Source organism: Etheostoma spectabile, chromosome 19 (genome assembly GCF_008692095.1).
Source record: "Etheostoma spectabile isolate EspeVRDwgs_2016 chromosome 19, UIUC_Espe_1.0, whole genome shotgun sequence".
In the NCBI taxonomy this organism is placed as follows: domain Eukaryota; kingdom Metazoa; phylum Chordata; class Actinopteri; order Perciformes; family Percidae; genus Etheostoma; species Etheostoma spectabile.
The window spans coordinates 4,650,537-4,657,154 of NC_045751.1; positions in this window are offsets into that span (position 1 = coordinate 4,650,537).

The window sequence follows — 6,618 nt, forward strand, 5'->3', positions numbered from 1 at the left end:
CCAAGCTTTAAACATCCCAAGGAGCACTGTGCAAGCGATAATATTGAAATAGGAGTATCAGACCACTGCAAATCTACGCAGACCTGGCCGTCCCTGTAAACTTTCAGCTCAGACAAGGAGAAGATGCTCGAGAGTGCAGCCAAGAGGCCCATGATCACTCTGGATGAACTGCAGAGAAATACAGCGAGGTGGGAGAGTCTGTCCATAGGACAACAATCAGTCGTACACTGCACAAATCTGGCCTTCATGGAAGAGTGGCAAGAAGAAAGCCATTTCTCACAAGATATCCATAAAAAGTTGTCTAAAGTTTGGCACAAGCCACCTGGAGACACACCAACATGTGGAAGAAGGTGCTCTGGTCAGATGAAACCAAAATCGAACTTTTGGCCACAATGCAAACGATATGTTTGGCGTAAAAGCAACACACCATCCCCACTGTCAAACATGGTGGTGGCAGCATTATGGTTTGGGCCTGCTTTTCTTCAGCAGGGACAGGGAAGATGGTTCAAATTGAGGGGAAGATGGATTCAGCCAAATACAGGACCATTCTGGATGAAAACCTGTTGGAGTCTGCAAAAGACCTGAAACTGGGATGGAGATTTATCTTCTTCTTCAATGATCCCAAACATCCAGCAAAATCTACAAAGGAACGGTTCACAAATAAACGTATCCAGGTGTTAGAATGGCCAAGTCAAAGTCCAGACCAGAATCCAGTCGAGAATCTGTGGAAAGAACTGAAAACTGCTGTTCACAAACGCTCTCCCTCAAACCTCACTGAGCTCCAGCTGTTTTGCAAGGAAGAATGGGCTAGAATTTCAGTCTCTCGGGAAGGACTGTTGAAACTGAATGGCTATTTAAAGACTTTTTTTAAATCAATTTCTGCTAGCCATCCACAACTTACCCCTGCATTACTTCTGGATTTCCCAAATCACAGACAGGGTTTGTTATGCCCGTTAGTCTCGCATTGCCAGACCTTCCTCCACGTTGTCTCTGCAAAATGGGATGGGAAGGAACTCGTTCAAAAGGGGCGTTAAAGAATGTGTTGCAACTTATATTAATTCGTATCTTACCTTTTTTGCCAGACACTGCTTGCTGCAGTCCATGAAGCAACCCAGGTCCTCCGGGACCAACTGGTGGCTGATGGCAAGAAGCTTCCTATCAGAGTCGGGTCGAGGACGAGCCTGCCTACTACTGCACGATTGTGACGTGAGTACCATCGAGGCTGTAGTTTGTGGTGCTGTTTAAAATATTTAGACCTTTACTGATAGGTGTATGATTTCTCTCTCAACATCAATAAAGGTGTTTCATTAACTGTGTTATCTGACCCAAAATTTTTGTCAAATAAAGCCGTTTACACAACATACTATGCACCCCCATTTCCAACCAATGACATAGTTGTGTTCTTGTCAATTCACATTGATATCGACGAGGAAATCATCAGTCCACGTGGAGAAACAACTCCGTATAAAACTATATACTTCAACAGCACCAAAAAACCAGGTATTAAGGGCGATCACGGCGAGTTCATGTAAATGCCCATCCCGATACCTATAAAAGCTAAGATTTATTGTAGGGCTGGGTGATAGAGAAAATAAATATCTCATGTGTGATATTGTATGGTTGACTATTGGTCTTTAACAAAATGTTATTCACACGAGATTAGAACAGTCTGGTAAATTCAGAAAAAAAACTACTTTTCTTAAACACTTTCAATATTACAGATATCCAAATCTAAGACCATATCGATATATTCCCAGCCCTAATGCAGACTACATAACCTTGTCTCAAATGCTTATTTAGTCTCAGTCATTCTTTTTCACCATGGATCTGGACATTGTTACTGCAAGCTGACTGACAGATTTAAAGTAGGATTACTTCTGAGTGTTTCTTATGCGAACCTGTCCTCTACTCTGTTACAGTTGGAGGTTTTCAATTTGTTGTTTGTGCAAGTGAGAGCAACAGCAGGAAAACATATGTGGTTCACTGTGAGGACTGCGCACGTCAGCGTAGCCCAACATGACCAACGTATGGGTGCTAGAGCAGTACCGCATAGGAGCTAATGAACACCTATGACTCCTTCAACCTGGTAAATATTCAACATCCTGCTGCTTTGTTGAGGAGTCTTAGTTGCCAGTTAAATTTGGATGTTCCTTTCTGCTGGAAAATTGTTTCTGTTGTGTCTCACCAGGCCCGTCATCCTCCCGGTGACAAGCTCCCCCCTGCATCTCCTCAGCCATAACCAAACTCCTGCAAGCCAGGACAAAGACACAGTTACACTTTGGTTTTCAACATACCCTTTCATTATTTAAGATCCTTTTGCTACTACTACTGCAAATACTTGCCGAACACCAGTTGAATAAGTTTACTCATTACTGTTTACAAAAATATATACCAGCCGCCAATAAATACCAGTTTACTCTCAATGGTGCTTTCAACCTGACACCCTGGCAACACTGAAGTTGAGAACCAGGGCAGTTGGTGCTGCCATCACAACTGCAGGGTAGTTGATGGGTGTGTCTCTGTTGTTTGTCTTGAATACTGAAATTTGTCTGCTGTTTGCAATTTTTGTGGGGTGCTGTCTTTTTAAAAAATAATTTATTGTTTTTTTTCTAAACTAGATCAGCCTATATACCACATTGGCCTTGTATTTAGAAAGAAAAATGAAATACTAATATAGAGATATGAACTTTTCTAAAGCATTAAGAATAAAAAAAAACACAACATCGGGTTTTAACAACTTTGGTTCTTTTTGGGGGGGGGGGGGGTTTCATTTTGTCTTTTAGATTCTTGTATCTCTTGTAATTCTTGTGTTTGTATTAATTATACTTTTATTTCCTCTGGAGATTAGTATCCAGTTGTCACTTATCAGGTCCTTTGTTAATTTCTTCCCTCTCTGTATGGGCCCTAAAAGAAAAGAAATCATTGCCGTCTTGTTCGTGTGTTGTACCTCTGACTGTTTTGTTTCAATATGCAGACTTGATATTTTCTGGTTTATTTTGGCATTGTACTTTAATTTAAATGTTTCCTCTATTTATTGGATATCAATGTTCTCCCTTAATAGGTTGTACAAGTTCGCAACCTTTTTTTTTCCCCTCTGTATTTTTTTGAGACGCTTTGCTCTGTAAGAACTGAACTGTGGGGGTTGTGTGTTCACAGGAGGCGGGCTGCTGTTTCTCTGGTGTGCCTCATGACTCCTGCCTTCTTCTCCTGATATTACATTAAATGATATCTTTATCTTGAACATAACACACCCCTTTCCTGTAGACCATAGCACACCGCTCACGTAAGAAAGATGACTAATGGAATGCTCATAGGAGAGAAGAAAAAAAACTTTCTGAGAAATGGTAATTTTTTATTATGTAGGCTTTTAGATAGATTTTTTTGATTTTATATATCTGTTAAATATGATAACGGGATAGATGGTGCTAATGTTCTCTTTGACAACTTTTTCTGTTTTCTTCTAAAATGAGAAATCTATTTTTCCTGTTGCAATATTACCATACCCTTTTCCTTCACTTTGTGGTCATTTATTTATACTGCACTGTTTAGAGAAATTACACAGACATACTTGCAGACACACACACACACCAAACTGCCAGACATGTCTTAAACACTTGTGAATTTGTGACATACTATGACTATTAATAAAACGCTTTTTGATAAATCCAGAAGTGAGTGTGAGTTTTTTTCAATGAACTTGCTTGGTCATGTCTAATCTAGCAATACATTCATGAATGACGCAGGTAACTGAATGCTGCACCACCATTCACTAGACCCGTCAATAGGTTCTCCAACGCATCAGAACATCCGTCACGCATGACAGTGGCTATACTTTAGTTTTTGATCAAATATTAATTATAAGATACAACTACATTCACCAGCACAAAGACATGGGACAAAGCTCCAACCCATGTTTTTACACTTTCTGCTGCATCAACTAAAACTCAAATTTTGTTTTGCACCATGTCATCTTGCCACCGACTGTGGTTCCATTTTTAACTTTATCCAACATAATATGATTTATTAGAACTCTAGTATTGCCTTCCTCAGATGCTACAGGACCTGCTTCCAGGACCATCAGACTCAGGATAGCTCGCGGCCATTCACCTTATTTATCGCATTTGTCGACATACTATACTTGAGTTTAACACTTTTTTTTTACTATGTTTTATTCAACATAATACACTATGACTTTTTCATCACTTTTTTCGACATACTTACTCTGGCTTTTTAATTACTTTTTCGACCTACTATACTATGGCTTTTTATCACTTTGTTGCTAAATATACTTTGTTTTTTTGTCACTTTTTTCAATATACTGTGGCTTTTTTATCAGTTGTTCGACATACTATACTACAGCTTTTTTATCGTTCAACATACTATACTTTGGCTTTTTTTTGGTTTCGTCGACATACTATACTATGAGTTAAACACTGTTTTTTGACATACTTACTTGACTTTATCAGTTTTTTCGACATACTATACTACTGTATTTTTTTTTTATCCCTTTCATCGGCATACTATTCTATGGTTTTTTTAATACTTTTGACATAACACTGTTTTTTCATCCCTTTTGTCGACATACTGAGAGTCATCATAATTAAGGGTACATGTCATGTCCTTGGGTTTTATTTATAATTTTTACTGATATTCTCTTCAAGCATATCACTTTCAGTTGGTGCATATTTGTAATTCATTTTATGCAAAAAAGTCAACCTGCTCCATATTGTTTTTTAGGAGAAAATGCACATGCTATATTGAAATTAGCTTTTTTTGTGCTGTCCAATTTGCCAGATGTCAAGTTTGGCCTTTTAAATTTACACTAGAATACATTTTTTGCATATTATTTGAACCTGTATTTGTTTAAAATATGATTACAACTAGAGAAAGGTGTTTTAAACACTATTTGACTTATGAATATGGATGGTTTTCACTGTATGTGTCCATAAATCTTTGTCACTGTGTTACCCTTGAAAAAAACCCAATACATTAGCAATGTTTTGCTCCAAAGTCACATATCCAATGTCAGGTGATGTCACATCTTTCAGCGACATTTTAAATACAGTTTGTAAATTTCTACTTCTCCTCTTATTATATTTAATAATATTACTGTCTGCACATAGAGTAGATTATACTCGTCAACCGTGTTATCAACAAATTTTTGTTTACTAGTTTAGATGTAAATTTTAAAAAAAATAGAGAAAATGTAATAAAACATGAGTTGATAAAGGCTACGTGCTGTCAGCTAGCTAAAGCTACAGCTAGCAAAAAGGCCTAAAATGGAAGAAATGTCAACAGGTTACCCATCAAGTGTGCACGGTTGAACATGAGGCAGGGTTTTTTGTCATACTTGTGCATTTATTGAGTGTAGTTAGTTAACTTTATTAACTATTGTCATTACACGGAATTACTTGGTAAAAATCACAAACAGGTGTTATTACATAGTAAGTACATAGTAATTTCTTAAAACCTGTGTTCACGTGATACTTTAGAGGATTAACTTAACCGATCTCAACACTATTAAGTCATTACATGCAATGTTAAAATTAAAAAAAATTAAAATCTAGCTTTAGCTTGGCAACTTATGAATTTAGACATTGTGGGTGTATCTAGGATACCAAGTTAATTTTTAGCAAAAAAGCACACTTATTTCTCACTTCTTGTTGCAAATGTACCCTATTATAGAATGACTCACTATACTATGGCTTTATTACTTTTTCGACATACTATACTACTGCTTTTTTATCAGTGTTTTCGACATACTACACATAGCTTTTTAATTACTTTTTCGACATACTATACTATGGCTTTTTATCACTTTTGTTGACAGACTAGACTATGTTTTTTTAATTACTTTTTCGACTACTATACATGCTTTTGTATCAGTTGTTGTCAACATACTTTACTACAGCTTTTTAATCAGTTTGTCAACATACTATACTATGGCTTTTTTTCCCTTTCGTCAACATCCTATACTATGAGTTAAACACTTTTTTTTTTTTTTTTTACATACTATACTATGGATTTATTCAACATAATAAACTATGACTTTTTCATCACTTTTGTCGACATACTATCCTCTGCTTTTTTTCAGTTGCTTTCGACATCCAATACTTGACTATCACTTTGTTTTGACATACTTAGTAAGGCTTTCCCATCCCATTTGTCAACATACTATGCCATGTTTTTGTTTTTTTTTATCACTTTTGTCAACATACTATCTATGAGTTTAACACTTTTTTGACATACTATACTACGCTTTATTTCAACATAATACACTATGACTTTTTTTTTTACTTTTTTCGACTAACTATACTACGTTTTTTTTTTAAACTTTTTTGACATACTACAGTGCCTTGCAAAAGTTTCGGCCCGCTGAACTTTTCTACCTCCTGCCACTTTCAGGCTTCAACATATAAACTGATTTTTTTTTAGAATTAACACAGTGGCACAATCGTGTGGGACTTAATTTATTGGATTTTTCAAACTTTTCTTAAATTGGGCATGCAAATTATGGCCCCCTTGCGTTAATACTTTGTAGAGCCACCTTTTATTGCGATTACAGCAGCAAGTCGCTTGGGTTATGTCTCTATCAGTTTTGCACATCGAGATAATCTG